Here is an 11,298-nt window from a genome sequence, read left to right as displayed (position 1 = left end):
TGAACCAACTTGAGGCTAAAGTTAGTCCCAAGTCAATGGACACATACCATGTTAATGAGCATTAGCATGCCTACATGTTCATTAATGCAATTTAACTATTCACACATAAATTTGATACCTGCTTTATGCAAATAAAGCCTTAAATAGCCTTAAATGGCCATTAAGGTGAATAAGTGGTATGCGTATGTGACATGCACCCTTAATGCACTTTAAATTGGGGTAATGCACATTAAATGTGCATGTGTACACATGCCCAAAACAACATAAATATAGGCCACCTAACCGTCCTTATATCCTATATAGGAAGCACGGGAACCTAACTTCAGGCTGAAAACCTGAATACACAACAAAGGACTTGGGAGTTAAGCATTGCAACATGGCAGTGCCTAATTATTTTTGGAAAACTAAAAGGCTGAACAAGATAGTGAGCTAGGTTTCCTACTTGCAGAAATCCATGTTGTTTTTACTAACAGCTCTTCAGTGCATGAGCACATTTCCCAGGAAATGGCAATAAATATGCTGTGTATTGAGCAAAATTTGGAGGATTAAGCCATAATTTGAAACCAACATAGAAGCTGAAGTTAGATATAGTGGGACATATTCATAGCTGGTAGAAAATGGCATGGTTCTGTTAAAGCCAATGGTGCTTCACCAATTTTCATTAGCTGAAAGCTTGAACATCTATCAGCCTTCTGTGTGAACAGCAGACATGAATGAACAGGCTACTTTACTTTAGTGTGTTTGCTATCTCCAACTTTCAGGAGCTCTTGGGAACCTCATGGGGAAGATTTTCAAAGTAAAGGAAAGAGATACTGGGAGTGGGTGGGTGAAAGGAAGATTGGATACCGGTTTCCCATGTCACACTCAACAGACATGCATGAATATTCAATGATACTTTCTTTCACTAGTATCAGCCCGTTGGGCATGTGAGGATGAAATCAAGAAGGACAAAGCACAATTGAAGTTACAGCTAGGAAGGGATGTGAAGGGTAACAAGAAGGATTTCTACAATTAGGTCAGCAACAAGAGGAGGACCAGGGAAACTGTGGATCCTTTACTACATGAGAAGGCAACCTAGTGAGGGAGGATGCAGAAAAAGCTGAAATACTCAATATATTTTTCACCTCAGTCTTCACTGGCAAGGTCAGCTCCCAGCTTACACATTTTAGGGAGGAGGTAAGCAGCCAACATTGGCAAAAGAACAGGTTAGGGACAATTTAGAAAAGCTGGACATGTATAATCCACAGGGCTGAACAGGATGTGCCTGAGGGTGCTGAGAGAGTTGGCCAATGTGACTGAAGAGCCACTGGTCATCATTTTTGACAACTCATGGTGATCAGGAGAGGCGCTGGACAGTTGGAAAAAAATAAATATAGTGCCCATCTTTGAGAAAGAGAAGAAGGAGGATCCAGGAAACTACAGACCATTCAGCCTCACCTCATTCCCTGGAAAAATTCTGGAACAGGTCCTCAAGGAATCCATTTTTAAGCATTTGGAAGAGAAAAAGGTGATTAAGAACAGTCAGTGTGAATTCACCAGGGGCAAGGCATGCCTGTCCAACCTGATTGCCTTCTATATGAGATGACTAGCTCAGTGGATGTGTGGAAACCAGTGGGTGTGACATACCTTGACTTTAGCAAGGCTTTTGATACTGTCTCCCACAACATTCTTACAAGCAAGCTAAGGAAGTACAGGTTGGATGTAAAGTGGATAGAAAACTGTCTGGATCATCAGGCTCAGAAGGTAATAGTCAATGGTTTGATGTCTAGTTGGCAGCTGGTATCAAGTGCAGTATCTCAGGGGTTGGTCCTGGGGCCAGTTTTCTGTCAATACCTTCATCAATGACCTGGAAGATAGCACAGAGTGCACCCTCAGCAAATCTTCAGATACTACCAAGCTGTGGGGATTAGTAGATATGCTGGAAGGTAGGGCTAGGATTCAGAAAGTTCAACAAATTGGAGGATTGGGCAAAAAGAAATCTCATGAGGTTCAATAAAGAGAAGTGCAAAGTCCTGCACTTAGGAATGAACAATCTGATGCACTGCCACAGGCTGGGGATCAACTGGCTAAGTAGTAGCTTTGCAGAAAAGGATTTGGGGTTATAGTGGAAAGTAAGCTATATATGAGCCAACAGTGTGCCCTTGTTGCAAAGAGTGGTAATGGCATATTGGGCTGCATTAGTAGGAGTATTACCAGCAGATCAAGGGAAATGCCCTCTATTCAGCACTGGTGAGGCCATGTCTGGAGTCCTGTGTTCTGTTTTGGGCCACCCACTACAGACAAGATGTGTACTAATTGGAGAGAGTCCAGCGGGGTACATTGAAAATGGTTCAGGGGCTGGGACACATGACTTTAGAGAAGAGGCTGAGGGAACTGGGCTTATTTAGTCCGGAGAAGAGAAGACTGAAGCTGGGATTTAATAGCGGGCTTCAACCCCCTGAAGGGTGGTTTCAAAGAGGATGGAGCTGGACTGGTCTCTGTGGGGGCAGATGACAGAACAAGGAGTAATGGACTCAAGTTGCAGGAAGGGAAGTTTAGGTTAGATATTAGGAGGAAGTTTCTTACTGGGAGAGTAGTAAAACACTGGAACAGGTTACCCAGAGAGGTGGGGGAAGCTCTATTCTTGAAGGTTTTCAAGACTCAGCTAGACAAAGTCCTGACTAGGATGGTTCTGCTTTGGGCTGGTCCTGCTTTGAGCAGGGAGTTGGACTAAATGACCTTCTGAGGTCCCTTCCTACTCTATCTTTCTATGATTCTATGATTTTGTGTGCTCCTTCCTCAACTGTGCTAGCCTGCATGTTCTAAAGGTATCACAGGAGTCACTGTGAGATTTATCAGGGAATCTCTTGATATCTCCCATTAGCTTAATTTTTCCAAGTGAAAAAGATGTCATTCCTGGCAGATGGCAGAGGGCAAGTGAATAAAAATGGAACAACTCTGATCTGTCGCAGAGGGGTGGGTTGATGAGATAGTATGATAGCATTTTATGCTCATTTTGCTCTAGTGTAAATAGCTATGAAAGGCAGAGGGTGATAGAGGATCAGGCTCCTAATTTCCAGGAATTCAAAAACCTGTATACCACATTCTGAAAGGCAGTCTCAATTCCTGTTGAGCTTATGAGGACTTGCAGTCATCAGCACTATACACGAGGCAATCAGCAATTCCACTGAGAGGATCACCTTGTGTCACCAAGGTACCTTCATCTCTTCACACGCCAAACAGTTTAAAGACTTGTCAGAAGTAATAGGTATCATGCTTATATATTTTTGTGTTTAAACGATTGCCTTTTTCAGAGTCTTATTTTATTGACTCAGAGAAAAGAACGATACATCCAGTATGTCATAACAACAGGATAACCATATGTCACTCAATCATTTGATTTACATTATGAAAACAGCATCAGGGTTTTCTGAAAACTGTCATTTTGAAATGTCTAAGCTAAGGCATTCTTGTCACATACAGAAGATCCCAAGCCTGGAGTATTATAGCAATGACACTTCAAACTAAGAATTTAAAAAAATATGCTGGTAGTTTTAAGGGGCGAAAAATAACGCTTTCTAAAAATCATGTTTCCTGCTTGAAAACAAAGTTCTTAGATTGAAGATTTTAATTTTTTTTCTCCCTGTTTCTAGCATGATTCCCCTAACTGTGTGTTTTCTCTGTGTGTATAAGAGTATAAGTGTGTGTGCATGTGCATGTAATATGCTTTTGGGGCAAGAGGGATGCAATCCCTTTTGCTAAGAGGGGTGCAGTCTTTCGGTCAACAAGATCTACTAGGCCTGCCCAACACCCTATGCATCTGTATACTTCCAAACCAAGAGCATAAGGGCAGTGAGAGGCCCGCCACCAGCTAGGGCTGTGCAAACCTTCAGTCGCTGATTTAGTTCAGCGGAGGTTCAGCCCGATTTGGCGGCCAAATCTCTGAATCTGAATTGAATCAGGAGACCCTTTAATTTCTCTGAATTGAATTGGAAGCCTCCAAATTGATTTGGAGAGATTCGGTGATTCGGACATAGATGCAGTTTTAAATGTTTTTTCTACATACCTCAAGGTACCAGGCGGCTCATGATGCTGGGGTGGATGGAGTGTCCCCAGTGCATTCAGCAGTTGACCCAGAAGCGGACCAGAAGCACTTCCAGTCCACTTCCGGGCCCACCGTGGAGCATGCGGGGGACTCTCCCCCAACCCACTGACTCTCTGACTGGTGCCTCCTGTGTCTGGGGGGGTGGGGCACCTGGGGTCCCCCCATGGCTGATCACTGAGTTTGTCCCCCACACTCTCGGCAGTGGACCCACAAGTACTTCCAGTCCACTGCTAAGCACATGGAGGGCCCCTCCCATGCTCCTTTGGGACATTTCATGAGCCCCACCATCGCAGCGATCACGAGCAATGCCTGGTACCTTGAGGTACGTAGAAAAAACATCTAAAGCTGCCTCTATGGCTGAATTGCTGATGCTCCGAATCAGCATCGAATCTTCAGATTTGGATCCACCTGAATCGAATCAGGACAATGATCCAAACCAACTAATCGAATCACCCTCCCCTGATTTGGGCTGAATCTGAATTGAATACGGCCCGTTTCGCACACCCCTACCACCAACTCCAAACAGAGTCTTCTCATTGCCTATAACTTTGAGATATCAGTCCTCATTTTCCTCCCAATGTAATGCAGGTGATCTGTACCCCACAGCAGTTGTGTTAGAATAGACACATTAAACACTGTACAGCATTCAAATGCTGTGGTACTAAGAGCTATACAAGTGTCACAGATAGACATGCAGATCAGCACTATGAATCTCTCCCTCAAAAACCACAATAAGGTAGCTCTTTAGACACATAATTTCCAAAGTAAAAATCATCCTAGTGGATCAGGTATTTGTGAGCTGTGCCAAGAACTGGACCTCATGTGAGAAATCGCTACCTAAATAAGAATGCTCTGGAGACGCTAAAGTACAAATAAAAAATGGTTGTGTCAACTTCTGTGCATCATTTAAGCAAGATAAATGTTACTTTTTGCATTGCCTCAGTCTTTCTCCTGATTTAACTGCCCAAACGTCCTCTGATCACAACACCGCTGCTGTACAGCTTGGCCTGCTGTGTTGATCCTAAGTGGTGCAATATATTTTAAGGTGGAATGAGCTGTGAGCATTTTAAATTAGGTTATGTGCCTTAAGGTGGCAGTTGCTGCTTCCAGGCACAATTAGAGTAATGAAATGAAAACTGACTTAATGGTTACAATAAAAAGAAATAAAATAGCAGGGTATGGCCAGACAATTGTAGTTTTTATTCAACTTTCTATTAAAAAAAAAAAAATGAAACACAATCATAAAAGTAACACTAGACTGGGAATCAGAATGCTTTTCACATCATGAAAAAGAATGAAATTTCTTTTATCATCAGAAATTCTTCAAGGAAATTATTTTTAGAGGCATTTATATTCAGCTAGGGCAATAATTTTCAAAATATGTGCTCTTCAGTAAGGAAGCTAGGTCATATTTGCATCTGGGATGTATTTTGCTAGTAATACGATAATAATATATGCACAGATGCAGACTGAGAAATTTTTTTTTGAATGACTAGCATTTAAACTATAGTTTATGAGCTGTATCCAGAGGGGCTTACAGAAACTGGTTTGAGGAGCAAACAAACCCCAAATCCTCTTCCAAGATACTTCCCCTTCACATGAGGCTTCATAATTATTTGCCTCACAAAATATGTCACAGAGGTAGAGTCACAGTCAGACGCCCAGCTTGTGCCCGCATACTTAACTGAATTTTGAGTCGGTGAAGCTATGCCCGTTGACTCCACCTGAAGATCTGACTCATAATCTTCATTAAATTTATAACCTGGGTTCATAAGAATGATAATACTTGGAGATGTTCTTAATATGGACCAGGGGTATTTCTCTTTGAGAGATCAATAACCTATTTTTAACACTTTATGATCCTTGTCAAACATACAGTTGTGTAGCTTCAGGCTCTTCACACTGGTGATGACATCGCTTTAAAATGGCTGAAACACTATGCCTAAACCGGATATGCTAAATAAATAAAGTTATGTGGACATAATTGCTTCCAGGTAGTTGTTATCTTCTTCCAAAGGGTGAGTTATTCTGGAGTCTGCAGACAGGTTTTTAAAAGCCTTTCCTTTTTTGCAGACATCTTTAGGTAATAAGAGTATAGCGGATACCTTCATGGACTCCAGTGTAGCCTGTGCATTCAGGGAATCAACAGTTCTTTAGTTACAGTATTGAGGGGTGGTGAAAATATGTTTATAACCATCTACCCTGCATGGCAGTGCTTGTAATATATAGGTTGTAATAATGCAGATACAGAAAAAAGCTCTCTTAATGGAGTCCTTTTCTTCCTAATGTGCTTTTCCCTTGAGAGCCTAAGGATTTGTTGTAGTATCAACAACAGATAAAGTGGCTTGACATCTTTGAGAATTAAAGCTATCCTCATACCTGTTACCAAGCTATCCTCAGATCTCCTACAGAATGAAAAGCCAGCTAGTCAAAGGATGCATTTGCAGGAGGGCAGCTCCTGCATTTTGGGCCTTTGCAACATGGACAGTAATACCTGTAAATAAAATAAGTTATCAGGGGAGAAGTTTTATTTATGTATTTAATTCCTTGATTTAAAAAAAGGTGTGGAATGGCTTCAAGTTCAAAGGCAAAAATCTAATCTAGGTGCCCAATTACTAGGGCTGTGTAAAGCTTCAGTCCGTGATTCAATTTGGCAGAGATTCAGCCCAATTCAGTGGCTGAATCTCCAAATCAGAATCAAAACAGGAGACTTTAATCTATGAATCACATTGGAACCTTTTGAATTGATTTGGAGAGATTTGGTGATTTGGACATCGATGCAGCTTTAAATGTTTTTTCTACATACCTCAAGGTACCAGGTGGCTCATGAACACTGTGATGCTGGGGTGGATGGAGCGTCCCACAGGAGTGGGGGGGGGGGGGGAAGCTCCCCAGCGTGCTCGGCAACAGACCTGGAAGTGGACCAGAAGCTCTTCTGGTCCATTTCTGGTTCTGCTGGGGAGCAGTCTGGGGGCATCCCATGCCTCCCCAGCTTGGCGACTGGTGGCTCTTGGGTCTGGGGGAGCACCTGGGGTCCCCCCCATGGCTGATCACTGAGCTGGGGGCCCCAGGGGGCCCCCAGCATGCTCCCAGGTGGATGCAGAAGTGGACCGGAAATGCTTCCAGTCCACTTCTGGGTTCGCCGCTGAGCATGCAGGAGGGCCTCCGGTGCTCCTATGGGACACTCCATCCTCCCCACCATTGCAGTGTTCATGAGCTGTGCCTGTACCTCAAGATATGTAGAAAAAAAATTTAAAGCTGTGTCTATGTCCGAATCACTGATTCTCCAAATCAGCATCAAATCTTCACATTTGGATTCGGATGAATCAAATCAGGGACAGTGATCTGAATCAACAAATTGAATCACTGTCCCCAATGTGGGCCAAATCCGAATCGAATACAGCCTGTTTTGCACACCCCTACCAAGCACCATAGACTACCAACGGAAGTGGATGGTTAATTGCACTTTCTACTTTTAAGAATCTCCAATATAAATAGTAGCAATACATTCAAGGTAAAGCCTTTTTGATGCCATCTTCTGTCTATACTGATGCGTATTTAGGTCCAGATTGGGGAGGAGCAGCTATACTCGCACACAGTATGAATTCAACAATCATGACAGAAGTGAGAAAGATAATACTAATGTGTGCACTGAAATTAATTTCAGGCTAGGGTTAGGATCACAATTGCCCTGGAAAAGCCATGGTTTGTTCTCACAGCCAAGGAAGCTAAGATGATTGAAAGAGGCAGTTATCTTGTGTGATAGAAACCCCTTTCAAAATAGCAAAAAGCAAGTGAATAGATCGGAAGATGATATCCTTGTGTGAGTGATTCTGAATTGCTCCTCTGAAAGAAAAGTCTAGGCATGTTGCTTAGCACAGCAATGTGAAAGTTCACTTTGGTAAGGAGACCTTTTCACTATGTGTCCAGTGCAAAAACAATATATTTTAAAATAAAGCTTCAATTAAAATTGGCATTTCCGCGCCTACTACTAGCTCTAAGAGCCCAAGAGTCCAAAAAGGTTGTAACATCAACTCAACATGGGCCAAATTTTTCAACTCTGAGCCTGGCTTATATTAATCAATATGACAGTTACTACATCTTCAAGCTGCTTAAAATGCTTATCTGTTTAGATATGATTTCCTATAGAGAACACTTAAAAATAAAATATATAAAAGTACCACATAAGTTAAGAGTCAAAATACAATGCAGCCTATTTCCATGCATGATTGTAATTCTCATCTGAGGTGTCCATTATTGTATCTAGTGTCATCTGTAGATAACAAGCAAAGCAGATAGCTATTAGGGGTGTGTGAAGTGGGCCCTATTCAATTTAGATTTGGATTTGGATTTGGATTTGGATTCAGCCCGAATCAGGGACAGTGATTCGATTCGTTGATTTGGATCACTGTTCCTGATTCAATTCAGCTGAAACTGAATATGAGGATTCGATGCTCATTCGGAGAATCAATGATTAGGACATAGACACAGCTTTAAATGTTTTTTCTACATACCTCGAGGTACCAGTGCAGCTTGTGGATGCTGTGATGCTGAGGTGCATGGAGCATCCCACAGAAGTGCAGGGGGACCCTCCATGTGCTTGGTAGCGAACCCAAAAGTGGACTGGAAGTAATTCTGGTCCACTTCCGGGTCTGCCGGGGAGCGTGCTGGGGGCCCTTCCTGGCCCCCCAGCTCAGTGATCAGCCATGGGGGGACCCTGGGTGCCCCCATGAGGCCCAGGAGGCACCAGTCACTGAGCCCGGGGAGTGGGGGGGTCCCCCAGCACGCTCCCCAGAGGACCCGAAAGTGGACCGGAAGTGTTTCTGGTCCACTTCTGGGTCTGCTGCTGAGCCCACTAGGGAGCCCCCTGCGCTCCTGTGGGATGCTCCATACACCCCAGCAGCGCAGCATTCAAGAGTTGTTTATGTGCTTATTCATTAAACAATAATAATAATGATAGAACTGGGTCTAGGAATACACGGAGACACTCAATCCATAAAATTGGACCTTGGGTATAAACTGACCTCTACTGCATAAAAGGCTTGGCTGTAAAACAGAGGCATATATATTGCATTCTCTACTGTTAGGAAAGTAGATGGGACCAACACCCCATAGACAAACTTTGCCAAATTTGAATCCATACCAAAAATTTGCAGCTGGCACTTAGTTCTGAATTAGGCCAAAGTGGAAACTTTCCAGGTCTGGACCATGTCTCTTGTGAATACTCCTCCAGTGGTTTTTGTTTGTTTGTTTGTATCAGGGTTTTTAATGGCACCATTCCACTCCCAGAATTCTATGAGAAGCTTGCCACTGATTCCACCGGGAACGAGATCAGCTCCAGAACCACAAATAAACCAACTGAAAATGTAAATATTTTGTTCTCTTGGAGAAGAGCTTGTTTATTTCTAATGGCCAGGCAAGTCCCTGTTGGCTTGATCCTAAGCTCTCTGAAGTCAATAGGCAGCTTTCCTATAAAGATGTCTATTGGATAAAGGCTTTGGATAAAGTCCTATACAAAGATCTACACCGATTTCATTTGTTTTCCTCAATTAAAGGCAAGCCTGGGCTAGAATACTTGTTATCAATAGATAAGGTTTAGGAACTAGTCCTCTTGAGTCTACTTTCAAGCCCCTTTTGAATAGCCATAAATGAAAATGTGAGTCATGATGGTATATTAAATATTAAAACCAGTTTAAGATTTAATCCCAATTTATAGTACAGCTTTGTCTAATTTACTGCATATTACACAATTTCCTTTACAGATAACTTTTAGTGTGCTATATAAATAATAAATCAGCCTTTCATGATTCTCAATTGTTCTAATATGGTTTTATATTAAACTTACATTTGCCATCATTTAAATATTGCTACACCAATATATTTTATTTTTTTCTCTTTTCCTTATTCAGATTGAACATCTAATTCTGCTGTAATATTATAGGTTCTGTCTAGAAAACTGTAAGCTGTGAAAGTGAAAGTATTAAAAGGTTGGGGTTTTTATCCAAGATAGTGATGACCTTACAACTTTTGAATGGCAAAGCAAAAAACACTGGTTCAGTAGGTTATACGAGTTCCTCTCTAATGAGTGAAAACATTTCTGAGAGGTCATTTCATATATTGTATTTACACTGCTTACCGAAGATTTAAAATAATACCCCCAATCCCACAGATACTCTGCAGGTATTAACATTAAATACTTGAATACATTTTGCAGAATTGGGGCCTTTCCTTGTCTCATTTTTAATGGATTTAATAGAATAGGGGGCTCCTAAAGCACTTAGGTACTGGTACTCATGACCTGGTGAAATATTGGGAACTCATGGACCTCCTGAATCTGAAAAGAGAAGCTTATAAGGCATGGAAGTCAGGAACTACCACTAAGGAGGAGTATGAAGCACTGGCCTGCACCTGTAGGGTGTGGATCAGAAAAGCCAAGGCTGAAGCCAAACTCAATTTGACTATGGGAATCAAGGACAATAAAACGTCCTTTTTCAAATACATGGGAAATCAGAAAAAAAACAAGGGCAACATCGGACCCTTTCTGAACCAAATGGGGCAGCTGACAACCGACACCCAGGAAAAAGCTCATCTCCTCAACGATTACTTTATGTCAGTTTTCCACCAGCCCAAGGGGATCACCCTCCCTGATGGGATGCTGGATTACCAGGATAAGGGTAATCATATACCTATAATTGGCAAAGATCTTGTGAGGGAACAGCCTGAGAGGCTGGACATCCACAAGTCAGCTGGTCTGGATGGAATGCACCCAAGAGTGCTAAAAGAGTTGGCTGACATCATAGCATGATCAATGGTGAGGATATTTGAGAACTCATGGCACACAGGAGAGGTTCCTGAAGATTGGAAGAGGGCCAATGTGGTGCCTATCTTCAAGAAAGGAAGGAAGGAAGATCCAGGGAACTACAGGCCAATCAGTCTGACTTCAATCCCTGGAAAGATCTTGGAAAAAATCGTCTCAGAAACCATCAACAACAGGATAATGGAGGGCAACGTTCTGAGAGCTATCACATGGCTTAGTTGCGGGTAGGTCTTGCCTGACCAACCTCATTTCCTTCTATGACCAGGTCACACATCACCTGGACAAAGGAGAAGCGGTTGATGTCATATACTTATATTTCAAAATAGCCTTTGACTTGCTCTCCCATGATGTCCTCATAGTAAAATTGGGGAACTGAAGCCTCAACAACCGTATGGGC

Source organism: Alligator mississippiensis, chromosome 9 (assembly GCF_030867095.1).
Source record: "Alligator mississippiensis isolate rAllMis1 chromosome 9, rAllMis1, whole genome shotgun sequence".
Lineage (NCBI taxonomy): Eukaryota > Metazoa > Chordata > Crocodylia > Alligatoridae > Alligator > Alligator mississippiensis.
This window is presented reverse-complemented; position numbering follows the sequence as displayed.